Here is a 13,250-nt window from a genome sequence, read left to right as displayed (position 1 = left end):
CAGTTACATCCCAGTTCTCTCCATAGAGTTGACACACAGATAAGCATCAGAGCAAAAGAGGAGGGAGTTTTCAGGTGTAATGTGTTTTGAAATGAAAACAGACATGTCTTAAATACAAAAGTCAATGCTTACAAGGTGCTTCATTACACATATATGTGTAGGAATGCCTTTCACTGTATTTTTTTATTCTTGGGGGTGCCACAGGTGTAGCTGTTAAAAAATAAAGCAATAGCATTTGATCTATACAAGAATACAATTATGGAAAACCAGCAAAACCAAGATAGCATACTACAATAGGAGTTTCCACTCACAGAAGAAGGAGCGTCTTCATTTTAGAATAGTATTTAATATACCCTTAACCTAAGGCAGACATAAAAAATTATCTGAATTTAACAGAAAATAAATTGCAGCCCCACAATTAGTTTGGTATTGACAGGGGTAAACCTCTCTAAAGCTAGTGATTGTAAAAAACAATGCTTTATTTGGGTTCAAACTATAAAACAAGCATGTTTTGAAACCCAGAATAAACTCATGGAATTTAAAAGAACTGTCAGACATCTGGGAGAAGTTGTCCTTGCATATTGCCCAGTAGACATGTGCCTGAATGGGCATGATTAAGAAGCAGAAGGAAGTGCCAGAGAAGTAGAGGAAAAAAAATGTAAAAGTACAAACACAAATTAGGATTAAGAAAGCAACTCTGGAAAAAAGCTGGGATGGGTGAGTTTACAGTTTGGCATCTCCCACAGTCGCAGTGGAAATACAAAGACTTGCAGGTCATTAGATGCCTATTCTCTTTGCACAACAGTGTAAAGCTTCTTAATCATTACCTTTATACCTGTTATGCAAAACTCTACATGCATATTCATACACAACATTAATTTGGTTGCAATTTTCTCAAGGTTACAGTATGTTGGCTACAAAATACTGTTCATTTTGTTACACTTGGGCTGAAGTGTAACCTCATTTCTTGTAAATTAGCCCTAAAAGACAGGACTAATAAATATTGAGACTCGCTAAAGACCTTTTTCAATAAAATGTTCTGTGGGACATGGCATGAACGTTGCCCCAGAGTAATTCCAGTAATGTACTCTGTATAATAGGTCTTGATTCATTTCAATATGTATTAGAAATGGCAGGTAGAATCAAGTCTGATTACAGGATCTAAGCACCTATAACCCTGGTGAAGTCAGCTAGTGTTGCAGGTCTTTACTATAGAAAAGAAATTACGCGTATAGCTGTGCAGCCTAAGAGAAGAGAAGACTCTGTGGCCATTTTACTGGCTTCTTCACGCTGAAAGTGGAAATCCTAAACCTTGAACATCTGATAATTGTCAGCCATTCATTTCTACTAAAAGATAGGCCAGACCAAGTGTAAAATAGAAATAAGTACATTCAAGAATCAGCCAGGACATAGAAAACTATTATATGATTTGTTGTACATAGTGAGGACAGTTTAATGTTTTACTCAGAAGTATGTTGACTACTTCCTGCTGTGATTTTTGATGTGTTTTCATTCACCCTTAACTCCTACTCCCACTAGCATGACAACAATGCCCTACAGTGTAATTCTATGTGGTTTTCCATGCTCTAAATGTTTTTATTACTGATACATTTTTGTAACCGCACTATGCTTCCATTACTCCAGGTCTTTGTTTCTCAGGGAATTTTTAAGCATTTAACAGTCTTTGTGATTTTACAATGGACAAACAAACCATATTTATCATACTTGGTAATAGTTCCTCCTTCTCTCATGTGCTGTATGCATACATGGAGTGTTTCTGTTAAATACACACACTGGGAAGGCTTTGCCTTTGGTGAACGTGGTGAACCTCAGAATCCTGGCAACCCTGCAGCGTTTTCTAAAAGGTTCTTCAGACAAGCAGCCAGAGCCTGTAAACCTTCCCCGAGTTTGTGAAGTCTCTGGTCCTTGACCTCCTTCTACTCTGACAACAGAAAATTCCTCAGCCAAGCATTTGACTCCATATTGGTTGTTTTCTTTTTGGTATCTCTTGTTTCTTTCTTTGATGTGTAAGGTTGATTTCATTCTGGGAGGGGTAAGGATCTTTCTTTTGCTTTGTGTTTATTATTCTGAAGTGCTAACATTTATTGGTTTCTGTCTATCAACTTCTCTCCACTTTTATAGCTCTGAAGTACTTTCAGGTGAATCTTAAAGAGTGTTTGAGGAATGTACTCAGCTGTGATAACCAACTTTACCTTTAAAGCTAAAATTAAAAAGAAGTCTAACCTGATTTTTAAGAGGCACTTTGGCACAGGAAGGTGCAAGAATCCAAGCAACCACTATCCTTGGGCACACATATGCCCTATGAGGAAATTGTCATTCCAGTGCTCTTTCATTTTATGACCAGTTTAAGGGGAACCAGCTAGGAAATTAGTGGTTATTAGGGACTTGCCCCACATGGGATTTTCTTGTGTATTCTATTTTTCAGAATGGTGTGTAGCCAGTGTCTGTTAAATAGTTTTTATGTGTGATTTCAAGACTACTCCTTAGATCACAGGAGATACTAGTTACACTTTTAAGAGCTGTTTTAGGACATCACTCTTGCCAAACCTCCATGTGAAGAGCACATTTTGCAGCAGCAAAGCCCAATGGTCTGGTTTGGCTGGCAAGAGTGAGAGAATACTCTGGGCAAAGTGTAAAAGGAACTAGGCCTTAAGCCTTATTGTTTTAAGGCTATTCATATTAGACATATAACTAATGAATAGAAATTGGTTTAGATATGATTAGTAGAATGCAGGTGCTTATAAAACAATATCTATGAGCTGCTTAATTGTGCTATGAGACTCCCTCTTCATGGCTGGCTTAAAATCCAGTCAAGCGAATCAACAGAGGAAGGATCATACATCTTAGACCTAAGACATGGGAGTAAGTGATTAACTTTAGAACAAGATAAATTAATGTATTAACCTGAGTAGGTTTTTTAGAAATTCATAGGTACCTTTGAAGTGTAAGAAGATAAGTGATGATGGTGACCGGAGACCTTCTGCCTATGACCACCAATCTCAGAAGAACCAAGACATGAGAATGGAGAATGGATGAGATAAGATGATGAATGATAACGATATGAGAACAGAAAATCAGCTGGAAAATGACAGAGACTTTGGATTGGGACAATGGGTGGCAAAAGGGTATATAAGGTTTGGAAACTTTTGGAAGTGTGCCATTCGCTGCGGTGGTGGCCCAACTCTGAGTTGTTAATAAAGCAAACCTAGAGAAACCCACATCTGAAAATTCTTTAACAGAATTGGCGACCCAGATGGGACTCTAGGACAGAAGAGAGAAAGAGAGCAACTGGATATTTCTCTGGACAAACCCATTACCAATACTCAATTGCCAGCTAATCAGGTGAGTTCACCTAAGAGACTTGGGCACGGGTAGTTCCAGACAAAAGTTATCCTGGGAAACTCTTGTGTTTAAACTTGCAAAAATTAGTTAAGAAAAATGGGGTTAGCACCCAGCGTTGAAAGGGGATGCCCCTTGCTGAGGTTTTGGAAAATTGGAAAAAGATACCCTTGGCACAGACATTGCAAAAAAAAAAATTGATAATACTGTGCCAAGAGGAATGGCCATTCCTGATGAGAAATAGAGGGGGAGGGCCAATGGATGAGTGGCCTCCTAAGGGAACATTTAAATCCCATAAGCAAAATTTTGGAGAATGAATTTGGAAGACTCTGGAAGTCAAGATATTGATTATTGGTATATTTGGTATAATTGGGCACAACAAAGGAGAAAAACTCCCTTGTTGAAAATGAGGAAAAGTTTACTTCCCTCGGCCCCTGAGGCTGAGGAAACTGAGCTTTTCTCAAAAGGTGCTGGCATGTATCCAATGCGTTTGGATTACATCCCAAACCCGAGAGCAGGACCGGGTGCACCTGCTGAAGTTTCTCCAGTAACTGCAATAATGAGGCATGAACCTTGGAAGCAAGGTGATTTAGTAGCCTGGCAATCAAAGCTCTTTGGAAGAGCTGAAGAGAAACAAAAACAGGAAGAGGAGAGATTAAAATGAGAATGGAAAGAGAAAGAGAGAGAAATTGGATTGTTAGCTGCAGCAATTACTCAGAATTTTAACCCACGAATGAGAGGTCGGGGATTCACTCGGGGAAGATTTAGGGGAAGAGGGGCACAAGGTAGAACCCTTCCTGTTTCTCAATACGCTAACTCTTTAGAGTGTTTTTATTGTGGAAATTTAGGACATATACAAAGAGAGTGCCCACTGAGACCTGTGGCAACCCGAGGAGGATTCCTACCTGACAGACCACCACAACCTCATTTGCAGTAAAGAATGGTATTCCTCTTCTCTGGGAACTAAAAAAGGAACAATGGGAGCTGTCAGAATCAAGGTAGATGAGCACGGTCAGATTTCTGCAAAGGTAAACGGTATCTTGTTACTTTCCTAGTACATATGGGAGCGACATTGTCTTTGTTAAATTTTGAAGTCCCCCAGATGTCAAATGAAACTGTGATGGTACAGGGGGTGGTAGGGGAAGAGATAAAATATTTGTCTACTCCTCTGCCAGTAGTTTTGAATGGAAAATTAGTTTGGGGAAGATTTGTAATTTCTCCAAACTCTCCCGTTTCCCTGCTGGGACAAGACCTTTTGCAGGAATTTGGTACATTTATCTCTTTGGCACCTACAGGAATCCAATTAATTATAATGGGTTCTGAAGTCATTGAATTTAAAGAACAAAAACATAGTGATTCAAAAATACCACCTGAATTAGCTGGAGTTCCCAGAGAACTTTGGAGTACATCAGGAGATGAAGTAGGATTATTGAAATCTGCTGAACCAGTTGTGATAAAAACAAAAGGAGGGACTCCTCCTTCAATTTGGCAATATCCGATTATAAATGAAGCCATTCCCAGCATTGAAAAACAAATTGTGCATTTTTTGGAAAAGGGGATTTTGAGAGAGTGTCGTAGTCCCTATAATACCCCAATTTTGCCAGTAAGTAAACATAAGATAGGTAAGGATGGAGATCCTGAATATAGATTTGTTCAAGATTTACGAGTAGTAAATGAGCATGTAATTGCCCCACACTCTGTGGCACCAGACCCTAGTTTGCTTTTAACCCAGATTCCAGTATGGGCACAGTATTTTACAGTGCCTAATCTTACTGGAGCTTTCTTTAGTATTCCAATTGCTGAAGAAAGCCAACCAATTTTTGCTTTCATTTGGCAAGGGAAGCAACTTACTTGGACTAGGTTACCACAAGGCTTTACTAGTTCACCAACAATTTTTTCCCAGATTCTGAAAAATGATTTACAAGACTTAGCTTTTCCAAGAAAATCTGTCCTGGTGCAATATGTTGATGATTTGTTATTGGCAAGTAAAACTGAGAATGATTGTATTCGAGATACTGAATATCTGTGTATTCAACTTGTTAAAAAAGGACACCATGCATCTCCATCTAAATTGCAGTTTTGCAAACAACAAGTAAAATATTTAGGATTTATATTAAAGCCCGGAGTACGAGAAGCGGACCCTGAAAGAGTCCAAGCAATTCAAGAAATACCGAGACCAGTGACAAAAAAACAGTTGAGAGGATTCTTGGGACAGGTAGGATTTTGCCGTCCTTGGATCCCAGGATTCAGTGAAATAGCTAAACCTTTGCATGAAGCAACTTGAAATAAGGAAATAGAACCAATTGCTTGGGGCATTGAAAGGGAGAAAGCCTTTTGTACTTTAAAGGCTGCACTCTTATCTGCCCCGGTGTTAGGGCTTCCTGATTATTCAAAACCTTTTAGATTATATTGTGATGAAGCAAAAGGGGTTGCAAAGGGAGTGTTAGTACAAGCTTTAGGACCACATGAGAGACCTGTTGCTTATTTTTCTTCTACATTAGATCCAGTGACTAAAGGAACTCCCTTTTGTATTAGAGCAATAGCAGCTGCAGCTGAAATGGTTGAGAAAACCAGAACAATTGTTTTAGGTCATCCACTAACTGTTTGTGTACCTCACGAGGTAGAAATTTTGTTCAAGCAATATGCGGAGAAAGCTTTGTCTCCGCAACAAGCACATAGATATGAAATAATTCTTTTATTGGCTGATAATTTGAAATTGGAGAGGTGCAACACTCTAAACCCTGCAACTTTAATGCCTTTACCTTCTGATGAAGAAAAAGAAAACCATAATTGTGCTAATCTCGTAAAAGAAACCAGCAAGCTGCGAGATGACCTGAGAGATCAACCTTTAGATAACCCCGATTTGAACCTCTTCACGGATGGCTCATCTTACTATGAAGAAGGCCGAAGATGTACTGGTTTCGCTGTCACCACAGAAACACAGGTACTGCTGGCAGGATCTTTGCCTGCACTTTTGGGTACACAAGGGGCAGAAATAGTTGCTCTTACTGAAGCTGCAAAGTATGCAATTGGAGTCAGAGTTAACATTTATACAGACTCTAAATATGCCTTTGGTGTATGCCATGCTACGGGGACTTTATGGAAGGAAAGGGGTTTTCTGACTTCGGCGGGAAAGACTGTTGCTTATGGACAACAGATCAAAGACCTTTTAGAAGCAATCCAATTGCCCTCTGAGATATTTGTGATTTATATAAAGGCAGACACACAGAGACAAGACATGATCGCAAAAGGGAATTTTCTAGCCGACCAAGCCACTAGAGCAGCAGCACGACAGGTCGTGTCCGTTATGTCTCTGTCACAACATGAAATAACATTGGAGCTCCCAGACATGAATAAGCTGTATGAAGACCTCCCAGAGGAAGAAGAACAGCAATGGACTCGGTTGGGAGCCCAGCGATGAGAAGAGCAGTGGATTCTGAACAACAAACCTCTCCTTCCAAAAAGGTATTTATTGCCGATAACGCGGTGGCATCATGAAAGGACCCATGGGGGACCAGAGAGCCTAGTGCTCCAAATTCAGAGACTTTGGGCAGCCCTGGGAATTTACACAGCAGCGAAAAGAATTTGTGAAGGATGTAAGCTTTGCAGACAATATGTTTCAGTGCGAGTTAAACCTCCTGGTGTGAAAAGACCACCAGCCACCTTTCCTTTTCAAAAACTCCAAATTGATTATGCAGATATGCCAAAAACAATGGGGTACTCTTACATGTTAGTGATTGTTGACCAGTTATCAGGATGGGTGGAGGCTTTCCCAACCAGGAAAAATGACTCAAAGTCAGTAGTAAAAGTCTTATTGAAAGAGATCATTCCAAGGTATGGGGTTCCTGAAGTAATTGATTCAGATCGAGGGAGTCATTTTACAGCTGCTATTCTGATAAAGATTTATAATTCTTTAGGAATTTTTAATAAACATCATATTCCACATCACCCTGAATCATCTGGACAGGTAGAACGAATGAATAGAACATTAAAGGAAAAGTTAGTGAAAGTATGTAAACAAACTGGTTTGAAATGGCCTGAGGCTCTAAATTTGGTTTTGTGGGATATTAGAAATACTCCGAGGCAACCAATTGGAGTTTGTCCAGCTGGGATCCTTTTTGGGAGAATACTTGCTGTTCCAGGTACATATGTGCCAGCAAAAACTAGCCTTCTGGATGGAGATGAACAGGTTACACAATACCTTTTGTATTTACAAAATTCTTTCTTTCAAATGCGTAACCATGCTTATTGGTATCAGGGAATAAGCCCTGAAATTCAAGTTCATGATATACAACCAGGGGACAAAGTTTATATAAAGAATTTCAAAAGAAAGAACAGATTTGAACCAAAATGGGAAGGACCTTATACTGTCTTATGAACTTCTTTTTATGCCATTAAGGTATCGGGGAAAGAAAATTGGATTCATCACTCACATGCCCGCAAAGAATCTGAAGTGTAATGAACAATTGTAAAGTATTACTCCTTTTTGTACTTGTTTGTATTTTACCTTGGAGTGACACCTTGTGGACAAAATTTGCATTGCGCTATCGAGATGCCCGTACCAATAGAACTGTTTATTATATATAGTGATTGTTCTTCTCAACTTTTGGGCCAAATTACAGGCTTACAGGGAAAGCCTGGACAGGTCATTTTTTCAGGTAGTTATCCGAAGACCGCACAGAGAGGCCCTATTTATCCGCTGTTCAATTCTCCTGAATTCTGTGCCAATGTTAGAAGTAAATTTGGCAATTCGTGGGATACTTGACCCAGCAACTATGGCTTTCTTAAAAGGTGGTGGGGATATGGCATTCCAAGAACTTATCCTGTATATCATATTCACCTTCAGGAACCAACATTGGGAATTGGGACATGGTGCTTTGACCATCAAATGTGGAAAATTTATGATAATAGAGACTGGTGCTGTCATCGATTCTATTTATCAAGCAATCAATTTACTTTTAAATTCAGGATTGTAATAATCAAATGGAGACTTGATTTTAGGGGGAATTTCTGGTACCATCATATGGGTTATCCCCATTCATATCATAACATGTCATCTCTGAATGTGTCAAAAAAGTTTGTGCAGAAACCTAGGGATGTTCACCAAGTAGAAAATGCCTGGACCAATAATACACATGTGTCACTGATGAAATCTTTTACTGATAATCTAAATATAAGTAAATGTTGGATTTGTGTTGCTCTACCAAAAACAGTGAATCAAGGATTTCAATTAGTAGGAATTCCGATTCCTAGAAGTGCAGATTGGAAAAAGTACTGGTTTAACACTACTTTCCCTGAATCTTATGAAGAACAAATTTGGGAAATTAAAGTATCAAATTCAGGAGACTGTTCACAAGTCCACTGTGTACAGAGATGTTATGCCCCAAGTGTTGATAACCAAAGCTTATGCAAAAATCACTCATTTGTGGGAAATTGGACCCAATACCAAAACGTGACTTCTATTACCTCAGGGTTACATTTAAGTTGGTGAGCACCTGAGGACTCGGGTATTTTTTGGTTATGTGGAAACAAAACTTACAAAGCTCTGACTCCAATTTGGGGAGGAATTTGTACCCTAGGAGTTATGTCTACAGATTTAGAAATTCATCCGAAAACTGTCTCAAGTGCAACATGGCATAGAACCTTTTTAACTCGAATTTGAAGAACACTAAATCCCTTGATTGAAAGGTCAACAGGGTTTAATTCATTTGTTAGATGGCTGATTCCAGCTCTGGGAGTGAGTGAATTAGAGAAAGCAGTCTTAAATGTCTCTGGGGAAATTGAAAAAAATAGCAAATTCAACTGCACATGGACTTTCTGCTCTCCAGAAAGAGGTAACTGAACTTTCAAAAATGACTATCCAAAAGCGAATGGCCTTAAACATGATTCTGGCTTCACAAGGTGGAGTTTGTACTGTCTTAAATACCAGCTGCTGTATGTATACTGATCGATCAGGAGAATTAATGACAGATGTCCAAAAAATTTGGGAGGTTAGTGCCACGATGCAACAAATTCAAAGAGATGATACATCCTGGGGATTTTCTGACACCTTTTCTTGGTTAACATCTTGGTTTCCAAATTTGGCCACTTGGGTGAAAAAGTTAATTTAATAGTACTCGTTGTTATAATCATAGTAGTATGTGTGATTGTGTTGTTTCAATGCTGTATAAGTTGTAGCTCTAAGATAATACAGAAGATAGAAAAGAAAATGTGGAGTTACCGATAGGATTGCAGGAGTGCGATGAAAAACAAAAGGAGGGAATTGTAAAAGGAACTAGGCCTTAAGCCTTATTGTTTTAAGGCTATTCATATTAGACATATAACTAATGAATTGGTTTAGATATGATTAGTAGAATGCAGGTGCTTATAAAACAATATCTATGAGCTGCTTAATTGTGCTATGAGACTCCCTCTTCATGGCTGGCTTAAAATCCAGTAAAGCTGAATCAACAGAGGAAGGATCATACATCTTAGACCTAAGACATGGGAGTAAGTGATTAACTTTAGAACAAGATAAATTAATGTATTAACCTGAGTAGGTTTTTTAGAAATTCATAGGTACCTTTGAAGTGTAAGAAGATAAGTGATGATGGTGACCAGACACCTTCTGCCTATGACCACCAATCTCAGAAGAACCAAGACATGAGAATGGAGAATGGATGAGATAAGATGATGAATGATAACGATATGAGAACAGAAAATCAGCTGGAAAATGACAGAGACTTTGGATTGGGACAATGGGTGGCAAAAGGGTATATAAGGTTTGGAAACTTTTGGAAGTGTGCCATTCGCTGCGGTGGTGGCCCAACTCTGAGTTGTTAATAAAGCAAACCTAGAGAAACCCACATCTGAAAATTCTTTAACACAAAGGGGCTTCAAGCAGCCAAGACTTCTGGAAGTTGAAAGCCTTTCTGGACTTAAGAAAATTAACTATGGCTTATGTTTATTATGAAATATAGACACCAAGGTCATGCAAGAGGAGGAAGTATAATGGTGATCTCACAAGTTACTTGTTACATGATAAGCACTGAAGTGCCACATCACCATTTGGGATACCCTTCTAAAAACTACTACATCTCACTGTAAAAAAAAACCAAAACAAAACGAAAACTGAGAGTTTTCATTAAAGATAAAATGCAAACTAGAACTCAGGTTTACGTGTTTTGTTTTAGAAAGCTTATTGTTAAAGAAAGTCATTGCATTTCTCATTTCAGATAAAGTGGACAATTTTTTTCAATATTCCTAGGGGAACAACATCACCCCGCCCCGAACTGCCATTTTCAGCATAACTTTTTCTTGAACGGTTATTTTTGATTGATGAAAGTATTTGTTTAATTTACTTCTTGTTAATATTGATACTGAAATGCATTGATTTACTTACATAAGCATCATGGTATTAAAATCAAAGTAGATAAGCGGCGCTTTTCATTGCAAAATGGTCAAAATGGAGTTTGTCGCTTCGTTTTTAAAGAACAAGTTTTCATTAAGTTTCCACAAAGCATCTGCGGTTCGTAGGACACCACCCCACCCCCCCAGCACCCTATGCCGTACACTGGCAGGCGACTGTTAACTTCGTTAACAAACACCGTCGCTAGAAGAGCGTTCCGAATTTCTGTGGGGAAATAGGAGAACTCGGAAGGAATCTTACTAGCCTGCCGCTCACTGCTGTTCCCCCGGCGCAGCCCCTGGGGAGGCCTGCGCTGCTAGTGGAGTAACAGATACCGGTGGGAGGCAGCAGCCGGGGGCTGAGGGGAGCTCGCCGGGGCGCCGCGGGGGACCCGGGCTGGCCGCCCCGCCCGTCCCTGCCGCCGGCGGCCAGGAGATGGCGGTGGAGCCCGGCGGCAGCGGTCGGCGGGCCGGCACCCTGCCCCAGCGGCGGCTCAGCCCCCGAAGGCCGAGACGGGCGTGGGACGGAGCCGGTGCCCGCCCGGCCGTGGCCGCTCTGCCGCCGCCGGGCCCCCGCTCCTCACGGGCGTCCGGGGCCAGGCGGTGCGGGCCCCGCCGCCGCTGGGCCGGGCCGCCCCCCTCCGCTTCCTCCGCCGGGGTGGGGGCTGAGCGCTGCCCGGGGTCGCGGCCCGCCGCCAGCCACCTTCCGCGCCGCGGCCCGGGCGAGCGTCAGTCCCCTGCTTTCCGTCCCGGAGGGGGTGAGCTCCGCCGTTCCGGATTTCTCCGGCGTCACGGCGGGAGGAAGGCCGGGGCCGGCCTGGCTCTCGGCGGCCGGCCCGGGGCAGGGGGCAGGCGGCGGCTCCTAAGGGGAGTCTCCCGGCAGCGGCCGACACCTGGCCCTCTCCCCGTCCCCACAGGCCTTCGCCCGGCCACGGGGCCGTGGCGCGGAGGCGGGCTGGGCTGGGCTGGGCGTAACAGGCCCGGTGGCCTGGTCGGAGGGGAAGGCCACGCTCGGCTGGAGCGGACGCCTGCCCAGGGCCTGGTGGCAACCACTCTCCCCTTCCACGAAACCCAGACCTCCCGGCATTCTGCACGTAAACCCAGACCTCCCGGCATTCCGCACGTCCCCGGCCACATCCTCGGCCCAAGCAGCAAGTACAAAGTGATACCCTGTTCTCGCTGGGCACGCTGTGCCCTGGGTGAGTGACGGTCAGCAGGCGTCCGAGCAGGTGCTGCGGGGGCACGGCTGGGCAAGCGAGAGGCATTCACCCGCTTCGGGGTGTCCGCCCAGTTGTTGGTAGGGAGCTTTTCGTCGAAGGCCTGGTGCAGCTGTTGACTCTCCTTCGAATTAAGAGCCTGGATTTAAAATAAAGAGCCGGTTCAGAAGGTACACGTGAAACATAGTCTTCCCCTCTTCCTCACAATGGACACTCAGTCCTCGAAGGGCTTCTCTGAAGTCCCGTCGTTGTATGTCAGCGGCACCTGCCCTGGGCAAGTGTGCAGTATCTCCGCTATAGATCACAGTCAACTGCATATACCAGTTAACACAGGCAATTTTGGCTCCTGCTTTCTCCCCCAAGTAATCTTAGAAATTACCTGATCGCCATTCCTATTTGGAAGGAGGCTTCTTATTGAAAACAGAGCATATGAAGTTGGCAAGTCTCACATCCAAAAAACTTCGCTATCTTCTTGCATACTGCTTCTTTATCAGCCAGTTAGAAGAATCAAAACCGTGAGATCTTTCATGAGTCTTACATTAGTCTTTTCTTCTGTCAATAAGCAAATGATCCACAACACTTCTTGTAGAATAGGAAGAAGTTTTTTGAATATTTGATCCTTGCAAACCACATTGATTTAATCATGTATTTGAGTTAAACAGAAGAAAAACATCATCGGGGAATTCGTCCCAAGGCAGCTAAGATAATATACAGTTTAACAATTACATAATTAGGTTGAGAAAACAGCAATAAGTGTTACAATAAAAATATGCAGGAAAGTTACATTTCTTCAATAGGTCAATGCAAATAAAGTTATTTTGGGGGGATGACAGTTGTCTTTCCAAGGCACAATGCCGCAGAATACTGGGAACACTTTTACATTCCTCAGATAGGAGGCAGCATGTGTGCTAAGTACTAATATTAATAATTCAATTAAATAATATTTTGATGACCTTGACTCCCTTTGCTTCGTTCTTGCCAGTATAGCTTTTAGTTTTCATCCCAGGGGGGAGAGGTACCAGGAAGCTGCTTAAAGGGCTACATATTTTAGGGATTCTTTGTTATGTTGAAACAGAAGTATAGCTGAGTAACTTACAATTCTGGAGAAATGTATGCTGAAGACAATACAGGATGTTAATGGCAGGCTGCAAATTTTTATAACCTAATTTGTACTCCTTAAATTTTTTTCATTTCATTTATTTTCTCTAGTGACTCAGCTTTTTTATCCTCCTGAAAAAGATGAGCACTTAAAATCTGTTGCAGCAGTTAGAAACCATATCAGTCAGT

This window comes from Buteo buteo, chromosome 1 (assembly GCF_964188355.1).
Source record: "Buteo buteo chromosome 1, bButBut1.hap1.1, whole genome shotgun sequence".
Lineage (NCBI taxonomy): Eukaryota > Metazoa > Chordata > Aves > Accipitriformes > Accipitridae > Buteo > Buteo buteo.
This window is presented reverse-complemented; position numbering follows the sequence as displayed.